Source organism: Chenopodium album, chromosome 3 (genome assembly GCF_948465745.1).
Source record: "Chenopodium album chromosome 3, dcCheAlbu1.1, whole genome shotgun sequence".
In the NCBI taxonomy this organism is placed as follows: Eukaryota; Viridiplantae; Streptophyta; class Magnoliopsida; order Caryophyllales; family Amaranthaceae; genus Chenopodium; species Chenopodium album.
The window spans coordinates 82,814,761-82,834,908 of NC_137836.1; the positions used below are offsets into that span (position 1 = coordinate 82,814,761).

Below are 20,148 nucleotides of genomic sequence, written 5' to 3' on the forward strand. Positions count from 1 at the left end.
AAAAAAAAAGACAATTCTCAATGAGTTAGCTCCCAAGTCTCACATTATGGTCCAGTCATACACTCATACAGTCATACTGCTATTGATTGAAAGTTTTGCAACCACTGACCATCATCTGCATGGCATATGGCGTTGCCTTAAAATTCAACATGCAAAAGATTGATCCAACTAACAGGCTAGTTGTTTGGTTCATTAAAGTCAACTTTTTACAAAAGTTGTAAATCTATCGAAAATATAATAATTATGTTTCGGAAAAAATTGACTACACAAATAGTAATTGTAAATGTACATAATAACCACAGATAGTAACATTTTTTTTAAAAATCTATTTATCATTTAGGATGGAACTATAATTTACAGTTTGCATAGAAGTTCTTCAAAATTTGAAAAATAAAAAATAAAAAATCAACCAACCAAAGTTATAAAACTTCATTTAACTATTCATATAGTTCATGTATACTAGCATACTGCTTGTCTGCTTGATAATGCCTAGTAATTTAATTGGCAATGTATGAGAAAAATGGCCAAGAATCTAACGGCAATTCGGCCAGTCATGAAACCATTCCATACAGTCACAATCACACTAATAAGTAATAACACATAGTTACAGCACCCAAAAGATTCAGCAATGGAATGACATAAGAATTCCCAATCAATATAGACAACAGTAATGTATAAGACCACCTACAATAAATCAGCTTTGAAACCAATTAGCTTTCTATCAAACATTAATAAATGCAAAAACATATCAGTCAATACCACACACAATTCAGTACAAAAAGTTAATTTGCATAAGACCTATTATTGGGGAATTAAAAGGACTTAAGGAGCCTTTCGAGCTCGATTACCTTCAAAGTGACAAATCCAGTAATCCAATCATTCCACAAATAATACTGAGATCTAAAGTTTCTCCTTCAAGAGCTTCTATGTCAAGCTTCTCCTTTTTATGAAAATTCTTTTTTCGGGTTTCCTGAACTTCAGCATTTCCTCAGTAGTATAGCAATCTGAGATTCATGAGAGGACCCTGAAAACTTCTGCGGTTCAGACTTTACATATAAAGAGGTAAGTTACATATAAGAGAAAGGTTCAGACTTTACATGGAACCGGTTCTTAGAGACAATAAAGTTTGACTGGATAATTCTTCTCTGCTTCACCAGTTAATCGCCCAGTAGGCACCTAAGACAATCCCCTGGAAGATTAAGACCCCAAAGGAAGCAACGTTAACAAGCTACAACACCATGACACAAATCACACAGTAGACCAAACTGAACACGGCTATTTCGTATAGCTTACTTACCACCGGCACAATTTCAATGATTAGAATAAGATAACAGCATTAGATTCTCAGCAGAACCATCATATTGTAGAAGCCTCTTATCTACCTCAAGCTCGTCATTCTAGAGAATCAAATCAGTAAGTCATCAAACACACAGGGAAAATTCATTCATCAAAACAAGGCTATAACATGTCCTATAAATTAAAATAGCACTGCACATTGTCATCTGCTGGAATCCAACTGCAATTTTAATTTATCAATACTAGTAAATAGACTCAACTCCTCTAAGTTAAAATTCAGACTTAATTGTGACATGCAAACATGGCAACATATTCAGCCTTCTGCCAAAGAGGAGAGAAAGGAGAGAAAGTGCCTATGCCTGAAAGAGAAGAGGATTTTCACTCTCTTGCCAGAGTTGCCACACCGCATTTCAAGTCCCAGCCCCATGGATATTCACTTGGACCTAATAATAATGAACTGTAAGTTGTGGATGGAATAGCTTTACCCACACTATGAATAACAGTAGGATGTTTTAGCTGTTTAGATCAACATACAGAAAACTGAAATTTTCAATTTTGAAACTAGGAATGCAGCCAAAAACTTCTGGTATATCAATGTGTCACGACAGCTGAAGTTCTGTGATTACGAGGCAACGAAATTAAAAAAAATGACATTCTTTTACATGAACCAATGGTGCCAATGGTGGCTTTTCCAAAACTCACCTGTCGACAAATATTCCAGAACTTTTCTTTGCTGCTCTAGTGCTCTGTAAGCTTCACTCCTCCGCTTGCACTCCCCAATTTCCACATTTTCAATCATATCAGCATCTCATACCAACAATGATTAATTAATTCTCTTCTTTTGCTCCCTTTTTCTTCTTTATCATCTCAATCATCATCTTTCCTTCTATGCTTATTCCTGATTCCCAGTCATTCTCCTTCTTCCTACCTTTCTCCACCCCCAAAACCCTCTCTTATTCTTCGTTTCTTTCACACCTTGAGCCAAACCGGTCAGCATCCATTAAAAAAACCAATATTCAACCTAAATTAAGAATAAAATAAGAGTTAGCCATAAGCCCAAATGCTTCTTCCTCTTCCAGAAAAAAGGCTAACAGGAAAAAAATGTAAACAGAACAACAAAGACATGCAATATTTTCTAGATCTTGCCTGAATAAACATCAATCCAGCATTGATGTATTACTAACTCAATCAAGCAGCGCATGCACCGATTTAGGGCTTGTTCTCTTACGTTGAAATTCAGTTCAATTCAGTTCAACTCAACTCAATTCAGTTCAGTTAAGCTCAGCTCAGTTCAGCTCCTAATTTCCTTCTCTTATAAAATATTCATTTCAGTTCAGTTCAGTTCAACTCAGCTCAGCTCAGTTCAGTTCAGTTCAGTCAATGAGAACAAGCCCTTAGATAGGCAAATACTTGCTCTTGATGCATGTTGAAATTTAGAAACAAAGACAGTTCCTAAGCGTGTTCAAATAGTGTTCAATGGCTTCAACCAAAATACAAAAAATTACCCCTCACCTTTTCACTGTAGTCTGTAGCTAAAAGATACTGAGGAATAAGGAACAGAGCTTTTGCTTCCGATTCAACAAATTAGTAAAAATGTGAGTTAAAATTAAATCTGAAGTTACTAGACACCGTTTCAATTATGGTCCAAATCTATTATGACTACAAGTTTAACATTCATCCCCTAATAATATACGGAAGAGTTGAAGACTAATTCAGGTTCAGTTAACCAGAAGACCTCTCATCAACCATATCGATAATAGCACCATTTGATCCCGAGATTCCCCCCAGACACACACGCACACACACAAGGTCAGAAAAATCATACAAACTAACCAAAATATGGTACAGTCTACACGAATACATATTTTGGTGTTTCAAAATTAACACTTGACAAATTGGTCAGCATTATAGTCACAAGAACATCCATTCGTACACTACAATAGTAAATGTCACAGCCCTGTCATTAATTAATCCCAATTTTAAGAAACCACTAATGGGCCGTTTGGTGACTGACCAACTGGTTATAAATGATGTTAATGAGGATGATTTTGTATGTAAATTTGTAAGTAAATTCAAGGATCATTCCCATGGCAATGCTAGTTTGCCCCAAATTGTCCATACTTCTTTATAAATTTTCATTCCCACCCAATACCTCTGCTCAAAGTCTCGAGTGGTAATGGATGGTAATTGAAGAAAATACAAGCTAGAGAATGAAATTACATCACCATGAGGATTACATTGTTAAATTCTTCCCTAATTTACTCTTAAAATACAATTCATTTCTATTACCACCATTTATAACCAACTACCAAATGAGCTTTAAAATATACTTCGTAGTTCATACTACACAGAAAGCTTCTTCTCAAGTTAACAGGAAAGCCCAGGACTGATATATGTAATTTGTGTTATTAACATTAACAATTTTATTTTCGGAGTAAATACAACAACTACTTGTTGATGGTTCACGATATCAAGAATGTCCGCCCTTTGTCTTTATAACCGAAAATTAATCAGAATAATTGCAGACAATAGTATTCATCAATATTAATACAATTAATGTCTGCATTCTAATCCAATTCAATCACAAGATAAACAACATAATTCCCAATTAATTAAATCCTACCAAGCAAAGGAGAGAAGAAAAATAGTTGAACAAACAACTAAAACCCTAAATTAGAAACGAGAGGACAAAAGATGAGAGAGAATTACCGGAACAATGACGCCTAAGGTAATGCCGGGGATGTCAAGTTGATCGGAATCAAACACCGACTATTTGACTGAAACTTTCTGTTTGAGTTCGTAGGATCTGAAATCGTATCAATATTTTTGAATTGATGTTTAAAAGCCCAATTCACTAAAAGTCGCCCAAAAAACACAAATTCAACATAAGGTCCAGTTCTTTTCCTTTTTCTTTTCTTTTTTTTTTTTTTTTTTTTTTTTTTTTTTTTTGCTCCTAGAGTAGAAAGTAGAAACATACCACACTGAATCGTAAACCAAATTGTACTTTTTGAGGCATTTGTTCGGGTTGGTTTGGGCCAAATTTTTTTTGGAACAAAGCCTTGTAAAACCACAATTATCCACGTCATATGGAACCAATTAACCCTTTTTTTTTTCTTCTTTTATAGCTCATTACAAATATATTTAGGGCAACTCTAATGGCAAATTAATTGTCAAATTAGTTTTGCATACCACATAAGCTTTAAAGCTATTTGTCATTTTAGCTAGAGCTGTCAATTCGAGTAAACGGGTCGGGTAATATTGGGTCGGGTTAACTCGGGTCGGGTCAATTCGGATTAATTCCATAACCTAAGCGGGTCGGGTTTGGGTTGGGTCATGCTTGAGTTGGGTCACGTCGGGTCATACTTCTTATCGGGTTTGAGTTGGGCTTATGTCAGGTTACATTCAGGTTGGATGAACAATAGGTCGAGTATAATTGGGGTTTTCATGGGTTAAAACGGGTTAGCGTAATTCTCGGGTTTCAAGTCGGGTTCGGTTCAAGTCAATAATTTGCGGGTTAGAATCAGGTCGGGTCATTCTCGGGTATGAGTCGGGTTTGGTTCAAGTCAATAATTTGCGGATTATAATCAAGTCGGGTCATTCTCGGGTTTAAGTCGGGTTCGGTTCAAGTCAATAATTTGCCGGTTATAATCAGGTTGGGTCATTTCCAAGTTGGGTCATTCTCGGATTCAAGTTGGGTTATGTTCAAGTCAACAATTTGCAGGTTACAATCAGGTCGGGTCATTTCCAAGTCAGCTCATATTCGTATTCAACTAACTATAAATAGATATTTATCATTTTTATCAAGCTAATTATTTCCTTTGACTATAATATATATGACAATATACTAAGGAACTATGGTCTATAATTTAGGAAGATAATTATCTCTTTTGACCATATAACAAATATATATTATATTTAACTCTTAAATTTGAGGATGATGTTCCTTTCTTTTGCTGGCCTGGACCGACTTGGTCTCCCTAGACAAAATGCTTTGATCAACAATAATAAGGTGGTCTAAATTGCATTTAAGGTGATTTGAAATCGGGTCAGAAACAATTTGGATTGAATTTAAGTCGGGTCAATAACAAGTCGTGTTAATTTCGAGTCGGGTTAGTAACTGATCGGGTTGAATTTTTGGTTGGGTAAGTAATAGGTCTGGTAAAATTCGGGTTGGGTCAATAACAAGTCGGGTTGAATTTGGGTCAAGTTAATAACAAGTCGGGTTGATTTCGGGCCATGTTTGTAACAGACTGGGTTAAATTCGGGTCGGGTTAGGAACGGGTAGGGTTGAATTCAGGTCAGGTTAGTAACAAGTCGGGTTAAATTCGGGTTTTAACGGGTTAGGGTAAATTTCATTTCAAGTCGGGTTCAGTGCAAGTTAATTAAATTGGCCGTTGTAAACCGGTAAAATGGTGTAAGTTGTAAACCGATAAATTGGTCATTTAAAACAAATTTGATGGTTCCACACACCCAATTGGACTCTCGTAGGGTATTAAAGGAACATGGTAAACATTTCGCCAATTTTTATTTTCGGGCAATAAAAATCCAAAAATTCCAAAATTGAAGGATAATATCCACGCTTTTTGAGATATTTTGGAGGTTTTGGGGCCCGGTGTTGAAAAGTCTTGAAATTCTATGGGATAAATCTCGGGGTCATATAATGTCGTTTGGAACTATATATGATTATTATATGTTGTCATAAATGTTCGTAGTATGCTTGAGTTAATGAAATCCGTGCAAGTTGTAAAACGGTAAATTGGCCGTTTAAAGGAAAATTGGATGGTCCCACCAATTCAATTGGACTCCCGGAGGGTATTAGGGACCATGGTAAACAATTCGACAATTTTTATTTCCGGGCGAAAAAAGTCAAAAAATTCCAAAATTGAAGGCTAATGTATTCACCTTTTTGAGAAATTTTGGGGTCTTCGGGCCCGGTGTCTAAAAGTCTTGAAATTCAAGGGAATACATCTCGGAGTCATATAATGTCGTTTGGAACCATATGTAATCATTATTTGTTGTCATAAATGTTCGTAGTAGGCTCGAGTTAATGAAATCGGTGCAAGTTATAAACCGGTAAATAGGTCGTTTAAAGGTAAATTAGATGGTTCCACCCACCAAATGGGAGTCCTTGACGTTATTAGAGATCATGGGACATTTCGGCAATTTTTATTTCCGGGCGAAAAAAAGTCAAAAAAATTCAAAATTGAAGGTTAATATCCACATTTTTGAGAAATTTTGGAGGATTCGGGGCCGGGTGTCGAAAAGTCTTGAAATTCTAAGGGATACATCTCAGGGTCATGTAATGCCGTTTGGAACCATTTATGATCATTATATGCTGTCATAAATGTTCATAGTATGCTTTATTTAATTTATTGAAATCCGTGCAAGTTGTAAATCGGTAAATTGGTCATTTAAAGGCAAATTGGATGGTTCCACCAACCCAATTGGACTCCCGGAGGGTAGTAGGGATCATGGTAAACATTTCAGCAAATTTTATTAAAAAGTCAAAAAATTCCGAAATTTAAGACTAATATATATCAACTTTTTTTGAGAAATTTTGGAGGTTTCGGAGCCCAGTGTCGAAAATTCTTTAAATTCTAAAAGATACCTCTCGGGATCATATAATGTCGTTTGGAACCGTGTATGATCATTAGTTGTTGTCATAAATGTTCGTGGTAGACTTGAGTTTATGAAATCGGTGCAAGTTGTAAACCGGTAAACTGGTCGTTTAAATGCAAATTGGATGGTTCCACCAACCCTATGGGATCCCGGACGATATTAGGGATCATGGTAAATATTTTGGCAATTTTTATTTTTGGGCGAAAAAAAAGTCAAAAATTTCAAAATTGAAGGCTAATATCCACGCTTTTTGAGAAATTTTAGAGGTTTCAGGGCCCGGTGTCGAAAAGGTTTGAAATTCTAGGGGATACATCTCGGGGTCATATAATGTCGTTTGGAACCATATATGATCATTATTTGTTGTCATAAATGTTCGTGGTAGACTTGAGTTAATGAAATCGGTGTAAGTTGTAAACCGATAAATTGGCTATTAAAGGCAAATTGGATAGTTACACCCACTTAGTTGGACACCTGGAGGGTATTAGGGACCATGGTAAACATTTTCAGAAATATTTATTTTCGGGCGAAAATAAGTCAAAAAATTCCAAAATTGAAGTCTAATATCTATGCTTTTTGAGAAATTTTGAAGGTTTCGGGGCCCGGTGTTGTAAAGCCTTATGATTTTAGGTAATACATCTCGGCGTCATATAATGTCGTTTGGAACCATATATGATCATTATTTGTTGTCATAAATGTTCGTGGTAGGCTTGAGTTAATTAAATCGGTGCAAGTTGTAAACCGGGAAATTGGCCGTTTAAAAGCAAATTGGATGGTTCTATCCACCTAATTGGACTCCCAGAGGATATTAGGGATTATGGTAAACATTTCAGCAATTTTTATTTTCGGGCGAAAATAGTCAAAAAAAATTCCAAAATTGAAGGCTAATATCCACGCTTTTTGAGAAATTTCGAATGTTTCGGGGCCTGGTGTCGAAAATTATTGAGATTTTAGGAAATATATCTCGGGGTCATATAATTTCGTTTGGAACAATATATTATCATTATATGTTGTCATAAATGTTCGTGGTAGGCGTGAGTTAATGAAATCGTTGCAAGTTGTAAACCGGCATATTGGTTGTTTAAAGGCAAATTAGATGGTTCCACCCTGCCAATTAGACTCCTGGAGGGTATTAAGGACCATGGTAAACATTTCGGCAATTTTTATTTTCGGGAATTCCAAAATTAAAGGCTAATAATATCCACGCTCTTTGGGAAATTTTGGAGGTTTCGGGGTCCGGTGTCGAAAAGTCTTGAAATTTTAGGGAATACATCTCGGGGTCATATAATGTCGTTTGGAACCATATATGATCATTATTTGTTGCCATAAATGTTCGTGGTAGGCTTGAATTAATGAAATCAGTGCAAGTTGTAAACCGGTAAATTGGTCGTTTAAAGGCAAATTGGATGGTTCCACCCACCCAATTGGACTCCCAGAGGGTATTAGGGACCATGGTAAAAATTTCGGCAATTTTTATCTCCGGGCAAAAAAAAGTCAAAAAAATTACAAATTGGAAGGTTATTATCCACGCTTTTTGAGAAATTTCGAACGTTTTGGGGCCCGATGTTTAAAAGCATTGAGATTTTAGGGGATATATCTCGAGGTCATATAATGCCGTTTGGACCATATATGATCATTATATGTTGTAATCCCCCGTATTTTTAAATATTTTATAAATGAAATTTTATTTTATTTATAATATTTATTTGTACTTTTCCGGAATTTAATTACAAAAGTTTCAAATTATTAATATTGGTCAAAAATTATTTTAGCACAAAATATTTTATGAACCTATGTTCTACAATTCATGATCATACAAACAAAGCCTAGTCCATTTCATTTACCTAATTGGCCCAATAATTTTATGAGGCCCAATATTCTTACTTACCCTACAACATTCTCTCCTATAAATACCCCATTAATCCCCAAAAATTTCCCACACAAAAAGGTTAGTCTTATTTTCATCCTCCTTTGTTTCATTATTTTGCTTTAATTGTTTTGGGTTTTGATTTTATTATAAAGATTATATTTTTAGTATCAAATTATATTTTAATGGTATAAAGATTATAAATTTCAGATTATATTTATGTTATAAATTTCATATTTTATGAATTATAAACCTAGGGTTTCAATTTATTGAAAATCATGATTTTAGGGTTTTTATGAACAATTGATTTAGGGCTTTTATAGTAATGATGTTTTGAAATTTTGGTGATTATAACTAATGATTAGTTTAACTTAATTCCAGATTATTTTGAACATGTAAATTCGTGTTTTAGTTTTTAGATTTTCGTTCGTTAATATTAATCCCGTTTTAATCCCGATCAGATTCTGAACTCATCCGATTTTGATGAAAAAATAGTGTTTTCCATGTGGAAACAACGTTTTAAGAAAGACTCACTACCTTTGGTAGTGAGAACCACCCTATCGTGGCCAAATTCAGCCTCTAAATATGATTTTCGGGCAGTTTTTGATTTTAACGAAGTTTTTTTTTTTACTTAAAATATTATCCTTGAGTTTGATTAATAAAATTAATTATGTTTAAAGTTAATTAAACATAAATATATGTTTTTATTGAAGTTTTAAGTGTTGGAAATAGTTTCTAAGTACTACTTTTAATGTTTTATAAAGAAGGTTTAATCACCCATTAAAAAGGGAGATTTTTATGGGTTTTTATATAATTTTCAGATTTTTATTAGACTTTGAACTTGCTGTAATTTCATGTATAAGAGTGTATTTTAAGGTTTTTATGAAGAAAATTTAAAGAACTATATATAAGCCTTTAATTTTAACTAAAGGGAAGGTTTTAAAGTGTTGTTTGATTTGGATTTTGAAGGTTTTAAAGTAAGTTAGTATTGCTGTAAATTTGATTGATTGGGTATTGATTGAGATGTTATTATTTGGCTTAGGAGAGGAGTTTATTGAAGGTGATTTCTAGTTAGTAAAGTGGCATACCAATTCGTTTTCTCAAGGTACGTACAAGTTACGAAACCTTTCTTTTAGGTGCATGTTTAAGGACGACGGATCGAGAACTTAGTATCATGTATAGGGATGACTGAGTTAAATTGTTTGGTTATACATTGTGAATTTCGTATAACGTGCACTATTTTATATTGCAAGTATTATTTGTGCTCTAATTATGCAAGGTGCGCTTAGAGGCAAAGGTATATTATTGGTGTAATGATTAATTTATTACTCATTCATGATTATGCAAGCAGGATGAGTAAAGGAAGAATTTAAGTCTTCTAAGACGAGGTTAAGGTTTTGGGGTGCCTTATGCACTCAAGGTGTTTATACACCGAGGTAAAGGAATAAATAATAAATGTTGCTTGCCACTAATAAATCAAGAATTGAAATTGAAAAGTTGTTTTACTTGATTGAATTGATATTGGATTGATTGTATTGTTATGCATATGAGTCATCACCAAGTCTAAACCTGTAAATCACGTAAAGTGCAAGATGGATGAGCAATAAAACTCTGGATTGGTGCACTTCTGGAGTAATGACAATCAGGGGTTGGGGTACATGGGGTATTAGCCGTGTACTTTTCTCGAGGCCGTCTGATCTACGAGTCTCTTATTTCAAATATTTTTCAAAACTAGGAGTTAGGTGAGATCTCATACTAACTACGGTCACGGAGTCGCGCCCGTGGTCGTTGGATGTTTATTGATGTTTCCGAAAGGAGGCATGGGGTTTTTCTTTTATTGATGTTCCAAATGGAGCATGGGTTGGACAACCTTGTCTATTGCGTAATCCAATGAATAAAAATAATGATTTACCTATTATTAATTAATGAAGTCTTAGTAATATAAATAGTTGAGTCGTGTGTTGAGTCTATAATTTAATGATGCATGATGATTGATTATTAGTAGCATGTTATGGATTTCTTAATTTAATTTGCAGCTTGTATGTACTCAGCTTTGCTGATTGCGTGCTTTGTGTGTCTTTCTTTGGTCATGACCTTCGCCTTTCAATGACCCTGTGACGATCCAATTTTTACACTTGTAATATTGGGGAGCAGAATTACCACAGGTTCTTACACATGCAGCATTCATCAGGGTTGTGGGATCTTGAGTAGAGAGTTGATTGTTTGCATTTTATTTCTTTTGCAAGTTTGAATTTATTTTAATTCGATTTTATTTGACACTAATTCTTTTGGGTTTGAATTTATTCGAACACTGGAATTAATCACTTACTACTTTTATTGGGTTTTGAATAAGGGCCTTAATGGTTCCAAGTTGTATGACTTAATTTGGTTTCATTCGTTGGTTTTGAAACTTATTTATAACTGATTTAGTTTTTCCGCTGCTATTTTCTGATAAAGCCTTAACGTTTGAACACGTGGCGGTAGCACGCCAGTAATTCTCTTGAATGTTGTTCAGGATCCTCACAAGTTTAAAGAGAGAATTATTGGGGTGTTACATATGTTGTCATAAATGTTCGTGGTATGCTTGAGTTAATAAAATCGGTGCAAGTTGTAAACCGGTAAATTGGTCGTTTAAAGGCAAATTGGATGGTTCCACCCAGCCAATTGGACTCCTGGAGAATATTAGGGACCATGGTAAACTTTTCGGCAATTTTTATTTTCGGGTGAAAAAAAGTCAAAAATTTTCTAAATTGAAGGTTAATATCCACGCTTTTTGAGAAATTTGGAAGTTTCGGATTTTTAGCTACTGTGAGCTCCAATGATTAGCTATTAGCACTACATGAATAAACCCCACCTCCTAAATTATCTTATTTTTATTTATTTTTCCAAGCAAAGCTAATTGTATTTTCTATTATTTTCTAGCTTTAATGGCCAAGCTAGCAACTAGGAATTACTTAATATTGAATGCAAGTCTCTACCTCCAACTATTAGATTAATACCCAACTACTTGCAAAAATTATGTAGTATTAAAAAAAAAAAAAACTTTTCTGAGAGTGAGGGATGGCTTAAGTGGTTAGAGCATCCCTCCCGATTCCAGAAGATCTTGGGATCGGATTGTTTGGAAGTGGTAAAGGCTTCTCAAAGCTATAAATATCTTGAGTGGCTGAGTTTATCAAGTAGTTCACCTAGCTAAGCAAAGAAGTATTCCCCTCCCCCTCCAATACCTAAGAAGAACACACACCTTGAGAAGAGGGGAAAATGTTTTAGCATATCAAAAAGTAAGAGTACAATTTTCTATATTTATCTCACGTGGAAGCGTGCCAATATAAATATTAGGTGTGCTAAAATCCGTTTCTTGAGAGAAGGAGAACAAGCTAGGAAATTCCTCTCAAAGTAGATTTAATAAGGACCAAATCTAAAACTCTCACCTTGAATATAAGGGATTGAACAGTGATCCAACAACCCTTACTTCTCAAATTCTTACAACATTGTAGGTGTATATTTGAAGAACGAAAAATGAAAAGTTACATTCTAGAGGAGATTGTTGTTCCTTGTAGTTTAGTTCTTAGAAATACGGAGTAGTAAAATACTTTTTGGTTGAACATAGATAGTTCTATACTTCTATCTCCCATGAAAAATTAACAGTATCTATTTTTTTCAATTTAGTACTCGTAGGAAATATAATTGTTCATGCTTTTGTTTGTCAAACAACTTATTCTTTCACCTTTTAAATTACTCTCATCCTGTTGTCAAAAAAAAAAACTCTCATCATTTTGTACGACTGGGTACTAACTATTACTCCCATCAATTTGTATTAATCATTACAATATATTTTAATTTTTAACATTATTCATATACTACCTCCGTTACATATTATTTGCAACAATTAGACATTTTTCCTCTCTACTTTATGTCAAATCGTTGCAAATAATATGTAACGGAGGTAGTATAAACTTTGACTATTTTTTGTTGATACCTAAATAAATACAGTACTTCATATATATTATCACGTTAAAAGTTGATGTTAGGTTTGTGGTAATATACGTTTTTAAACGATCAAATTTTTACAGAACGAAGACAGTACAAAACATATCGAATGAGTAGGATACAGTAATTTGGATAGTCGAGGATACTCATGCGGCTGATATCAGCTAATTGCGCAAATACATGAACGCATGGTTGAATGTGGCCCTAGAAAAATGTGCACAAAAAAAGGACGTACCTTTTGTAGAGGATGAAAATGATGCGGCGATGTTGATTAACATCTTTTATAGTGGTCGTCCTGTATTTCTTTTGTCACCAATTTGTCAGGCATAATTTTAATCAAACTTAAAAATATAAATGTCAGGCATACCTCAAAACCTTTTATTTTTTCCCATGTGATGAGTATGTAACCAAGTACTATTTGTTGTTTAATTTTTCAATATATTGTGATCTTCCAAATCTGATTTTGATATAAATGTATTTGCTTATGATTTGCCCTTGCATTGTCTGCAATAGTTCTATGCAAAAACTATAAACAATATAGACATGTATGTATATGGAATATACTAGTACTACTATTATTAGCATTTAGCAATCATATTTTCTGCACAATGCTAATGCTATATTCCTCTGTGCTCCAAATCTGTGACTAGAATGTTGAACAAAGTTTAACATGAAAAATATGGAGTATGTGTTTATTCAAATTAAAAATAATCCTCTTGTTGGTGAAATATAAATTTATACGTACCCCATAAAGTAAAATAATCAATAAATAAAACAAGTTGCTCATCTCATTTAATACTTTTGTAAAAGTAGTTTTTATGTTAGGTCTTGCATTATTTATGCAATATTACTCTCTCTGTTACAAACTACTCGCAACAAAGGAATTTTTTATGCCTCACAAGTAATACCCCTTTGTTGCGAGTAATTCGTAACGGAGGAAGTACTAGCTTTCACAAGCTTCTTATAATAAAAGTTGGTTGTCATTCTCTCTTCCAAAAGAGCTTGAGGTGAGGTGGAGTATGTAGTTATGTACTATGTACTTATGTAGTGTTATTGTTCCCAACCTCATGTTATGAGCTAGAGTCAAACTTTGTGAGAATTTTGAAGAAATAATTCTATCTCGACTCTCAAGTGATTCCTCTTTTCCCCTAAAAATAATCTCTCTCGAATTTTTATTGCTTTTGTTAAATTATCAAAATTTTGTTACATATTGGATTCTTTTGGGGGTTAGGGACTTAGGTTTAATTGGAAATTATTCGTTCATTGGGTGATTATCCTATGTACATTCAAGTGTAAAATTGGAGTTGAGATCCTCTAGAGTTTGAAAATTATAGAGTTGTAGAGTTGTGAGAGTGAGAGTTTTAAATTATTTTTTATTGAACTTTTATTTTTTATTTTGAAATGCATGCAAGATGAATATTAGCCATTGATCTATTGTGGAGGGTCTAGATTTATTGAACTCTATAGAGTTCAACTCTAGAGGATCCAAACCCGTAAAATTGCACTCTCTTATAAGTATCCAAATAGTGGATTAAGGAAACTAAACTTTAATTACATTTGGCTTTAATTTAAAATAGATGAGATCGGAGTATGAAATTAAGTTTTTTTTTTTCACTCGTACTATTCTTTTTTCCACGTGGATAATTGAATGATCATGAGAGCAAATTATTGAAATAGATAAGAGTTGGGCCCTAGTATGTAGAAAAATAGGGCTGCAACAAACTTAAATCTGGCAAACAATAGACAAAGATGCAAAAACTATGAATAGCAATAAATGTGTGTTCTCAAGTGAATATGAAAGTTAGTTTAATTTGTTAATTAGAAGGCCACACACTTACTACTCTTAGACTCATAGTCCAAAACATTCATAATTTACTATTCATGTTTGAATCTTTTAATATAATATGATATGAAGTACCAATACAAATGTACAATGATATATATAAAAGATGTAAAAGCTATATTGTTGTATTCTATTTAGAAAGTGCTGACTACTACATAGGAAAACGCATGTAGAAGTATATAATATAAGGTAGAGAAGTACTAATGAGAGTGGTAATCATGATAATTAGCGTGCTTCTTTATATCCAAACATCACTAATCTATTTATGCATTGACTTTATGCCATTTGTAACTAACATATTCTTATTCTTCAATTTGGCCGAACAAACAACAACAAACTAAAGGAGGGAAAAGGATGAACCTAACAATTTTAAAAACCTACAAACCCTGTCCAAAAATCTGATACTCCTGCTTTTTAAACGATTTTAAATCATATCACGTAGTCTTATTATAATAGGGTCCAATTTACTATGATGAAAACATACTATTATTACATACATCTTTTGTTACAATAACTTCTTCTGAGCATCAATATAATATTAAACTAGCCGTATTTTTGTTTCATGTAATAGCTTCAATTCGACTGTATAGTACGTACGTAAAGCTTTTATGTATGAAATTGATACATGTTATTCTATGAATGAAGTTGATACATGTAGTGATGTACTCCTTTGTTTAGTTTGCACTTTGTTTATCTTACTTTGATTTGAACTGTATACATGTTATTTCAATAACATAATATACTATTATTTACATCGTGCTAGGATCTAATTAATTTGTGATTATTTTACCTACCGAGTATATCAACACCGACCTTATGCTAACATTTTAACAACCTTAAATGTTTAAGCCATAAGTATAGAAGCGTTCCTAATTCTCCTATAGTTTACTTTAAAAAAATAATAAAATAAACAAATAATTCCTTTTCAAAAAAAGGAAGTAATAATATTTTTTTTTTTTTTGAAAGAGAAGTAATAATAATTTTATTTAACCATTAACTAAAATCTACCTGATCTTTGTTAAAAAAAAATCTACCTGATCTCCATCTATGTAATTTTTACATTTCCAAACAAATTGCATCATAAGTTTCGATCACTCACTCAGCTTCCATGTTTCCCCTCAACAATTTTCATTAAACTTTGAATTCATATTCTTTTAATGTTCCAAATTTTTTCATTATTCATACTTCAATAGTTTTACAATATAATTAATGCTTTTTTTTTTTTACAAAAAAAAATCAACGACCAACTAGAAGTTCCTTCATAAGTTTAGGATTATTCAAGCCTTTTATTTAATAATTATATATTATTCATAATGTGATAACAATATGCCTAACCTAATTAATCAATCAATTAACCTCAAATTAAATTTGACTAATACTAACAAATAATATTCCCTGCCATGTGATCTAAAAGAATATCCCCTCATCTCCTACATTGCACGCCACCCTACCTTTTATTTTTATGGCTTATAAAAATTACAGCAGCAAGTAGGGAAGCATGTTTGTATACATCTCAATTACTATGAAAAAAAAAAGTCAATCTAAGCCAATCCAATAATCCATAATTGTTTGTAAAAATTACCAACAACTCAAAAAGTCAAATGCACTTTTACTTTATTAGTTTCACCCTTATGCACTCAAACTAATGTAACCGAAAAAAGATTAAAAAGAAAAATAAAGATATTAGATACATATGATAAAGAAGAAAACTTATGAATAAACATGTATGATGTTGAAGTGTAAAGGAACATGAATAATGTGATTACTACACCCTTGTTTCTCAAGCAACTTCAATACACATGATTCATGTATATTTCCCAGATCTACACTTTTTCACCCCACCTCCACCTACACGGTGTTTTACGGCTCGGTTTTCGACTACGGCCAACGGATTAAAAACCCGATCAACGACCGCCTTTACTAATTCTAAAAATTACAAGAATTGAAACAAATACAACAATAATAATGCATAATTATTGAATTAATAAAATTGTACTAGATAAATCGTGGTATTAGTTTAGACAAGGGCTAATATTAAAACTATACGATGATCATCATAAAATACATGATTTTAGGATAAAACTAGTGGAAATAATATGATTAATAAAAATATAAAAAAAAGGGTTAATAAGAAGAGGTGATAATGTTGATCACCTAAGAGACATAAGAGGGGAAGAGGTGTAATTAGAGTTGTTGACTTTATTATTGATATTTGCAGCCGGATCATTACTATTTGCACTCTCTTTAACAACGACTGGAAATAGCAATTCAATATCAGCAGTAGAAACCTGAAAGAGAGTCCGACGAGAAGGACGACGTCGTTTCATGAGTTGCGCCTTAGGTTTCTTTGGTGCAGGTGGTGGCTGTCTTATATCCACCGCAATACGGTGTTCCTTCTTCGTCGGCGTCTTGTAACCCTCATCATCACCGTCGATTTCAATCATCTTCACTTCCTCATCGAACGGTTCTCCTTTCTTGCTGATAACATTCTCTAATTTACATAAATGCCCTTCTTCATGAATTTCTTCTTTTTCCTTGTCTTGTTGTTTATGATCTGAATTTCCCATGATTTGGTGTGTATTTTCTTCGAAATTATTAATTTTCTTTTTTTGAAAATAATAAATAAAAATAAAAATGGAATTGATGATTTGTTTATGTGGAAGAAGGGAGGAGAGAGAAAGAGGGGGATTTGGTATTCATAGTACCCACTTTGGCGAAGGATCCGATGCAAACGACATGACCTTATAATCAACAAAAACACATTCGAATTCGCTCTGTTTTTTTTGGGGATTTTCTCTCTCTTCTTATTTTCGCCTGAAACAGGGTTTTTTTTTTTTTGTAGGAGAGATAAAAAAAAAAAGAGAGAGAAAGAGGGAGGTTGGGTTTATTTTGGGGGTTGAAGGGGAATATAACATGTCACAATCGCTTTAGGTTCTACGCACTTTGAGGTATCAATACACGTGGTTTTCTACACTAACTTAATTTTCAGAATTTTATTTCAAACTTAATCAATGAAATTATGAAATAATTACTGTAATGTTATGTAATTATGAAATTTATTTTTGCTATCGTTCTTGTTTGGGTATTGTTGTGAATAAAGATTTTTTTTTTTTTTTTTAAATTTTTGGTGTGTTTGGGTCAGGTGTTTATTGCTAGGCATGGAAGATCATCATAATATTCCACAATCCTTATATTTAATCTTTTTTTACGGAATATGTGAAAGAAAGATATACTCGGTCATAATAGCCACAAATCAAGATGCGGGTGTGAGTCACCATCAATTAAGCATCTACCCTAGCGTAACATTTGATTATTTTTATACATAATTAAGGTTGTTACGTGCAAAACACTACAAAGTATTTGAAAAATTAAATAGGATGGGTGTGTAGCATTAAAATACTAATGAATTATTAAAACATATCACCAAGAAATTCAATGGGTTGAATCAAAAGTTTTTTGAAATTAATGAATACATCAACTATAATATGTAATCACCTAATTAAGACTCTAAGAGTGTATTATCAATCAATTCTTGAAAATTTGGAGTTATAAGGAATATAAGGAATGTAGACGGTGGAGAGGAAGGAGATGAAATTAACTATTGGCTATATTGTAAATTTGTAAGGTTTGCCGGCCTATAACATGACATCAATAATAATTTTGCATCTTTTGACGTGTAGTGATTTTTTAGCAAATACAAATCTATTTGTTCAACCCCCGTTATGATTAGGTTTATAGTACATCATGGATTCATGAAGTAATAAGCACTTTCATTAGTTTTGATGGGGTGAATGATTTTAAAAGTCAAAGATTCAATTTAGAAGAAATGTATAATAATCACCTAATATGTGTTAAAAAATACTCGATTTGAGGTTTGGTGGTTAAAGACTAAGCCACTATATATGCAATGGATTCACATCTCAATCATAGATTCAAAGAGGAAGGATCATTATGTGTAATAATAATTTATAAGTCTTCCAAAGTTTATTATTTTTTTGAAAATTATCACCATATGTATATCATTATACAATAAACTTAAAAATAATACTTTTTCTATCATTATATATCATCAATTTTTTTTTTTCAAATAATGATTTACATGCATGATGTATGTGATAAAATTCTTGATTAATTAAGATAACGATTACTAACTAGCTAAGGCATGTAAGTCTTTTGATATTTCATCTTTAAAGGTGATAGACAAAGTATATTTTATCATAAATTTGGTAAAAAAATATATATAAAAGGTGATATTAATGGGGCAATATCATATTTATTGTAAATATGGATTAATAATACATGCATATCTTTTTCATTCTTATTGTATCTCGATTTGTGATAACGGTGTTAAGATTGGGAAATAATAATAAATAAATAAATAAATAAATAAATAATAGGATAAAAAAAAAAATTTACTAGTGTATGAGTAATATGATGGAATTGAATGGCACGCACAATTTAGCCGGGTAAATGTAAGTAGCAGCCTAGGATTCCCGCGTAAATAACGGTAAGAGTGAAGGGTTGTTAAAAGGTATCTGGTAAAAGGCCATAAAAATAGAGTAGTTAACTAGAAATAAGAGCTGGAGAAAAAAGCCAAACTTTGGATGCTCTTACCTTGTAACATACTCCACTAATGAGAATGCCATAATAATAGGGAATAGTAGTAAATTGTAAAAACGTAAAAAACGAATACGAAAGGAAGTTTGACATTCACGCTAATATTATGAAAGCTGCTTGTTGCCTAAACTAGTTGAAAGTGAAGGGGGACCCAATTAGATTGCTTGGATTTCACCATCATAAAGGGTGTGCCAACAATTTTCGGCACCTTTTCCACTTTGGTCCCTCATCTTTTCCTCTTTTTCTTCTTTGCTCCCTCCACAACTTTCCCCATTTTTCTATTCCACTTCCATCGATCTTATTATTAGAGTATAAGAAATATTCACTCATCAGATCATCTGTTTAATACTCTTATACAGGTCCAGCATAACCCCAAGTCGATCTTGAGGAATGGTGATAATTAAGTAGAGTAATAATCCAATGTATGTAGCCACTAATTTTATATGTTAGTTTTTTTTTTTCTTAATTAACTTCAGTCGTCTCATCAACTATCACGACCACAATATGAACATTTATCGTGCTTTACAAATATTGTGGCACGAGTCACATGAACACGCCAGCCAAAATTAAACTTGTATCTTTTGACGCATTATTATTGATCGATTTTCTTTTATCTTATGTTACATTATGAAATAACTGATTATATGCACCATTATTGTACAGAGAACATATGTAAATTAATTGAAGTGACACACATTAATGAAAGGTCTATGTATATATGAATATAATTTGGCTTAAATATTGAAAAATGTACGATACTTTCATAATTTAATGTCTATGTTGTATTAGATTATCTAACTTTTTTTTTTTTTTGAAATTAGATTATCTAACTAATAGGCGCTTAGAGTAGGTTGTGCATGCATGTTGTTCTGGAGTATCTCTTTGTTTTATTTACAAATAAATAAATAATTAAATAGATAAA

General features: G+C 32.7%; 1 long non-coding RNA gene across 1 annotated transcript; it reads right to left on the reverse strand.

Annotated features, from left to right (window-relative positions):
- Positions 1-596: 596 nt before the first annotated feature.
- On the reverse strand, positions 597-4,323 carry LOC145620180 (uncharacterized). Its single transcript, XR_014108185.1, has 5 exons — positions 4,006-4,323; positions 1,999-2,317; positions 1,298-1,397; positions 1,098-1,189; positions 597-1,024 (listed from the first exon to the last, which is right to left on the reverse strand). It is a non-coding gene; the product is annotated as an uncharacterized LOC145620180 (long non-coding RNA).
- Positions 4,324-20,148: the final 15,825 nt, after the last annotated feature.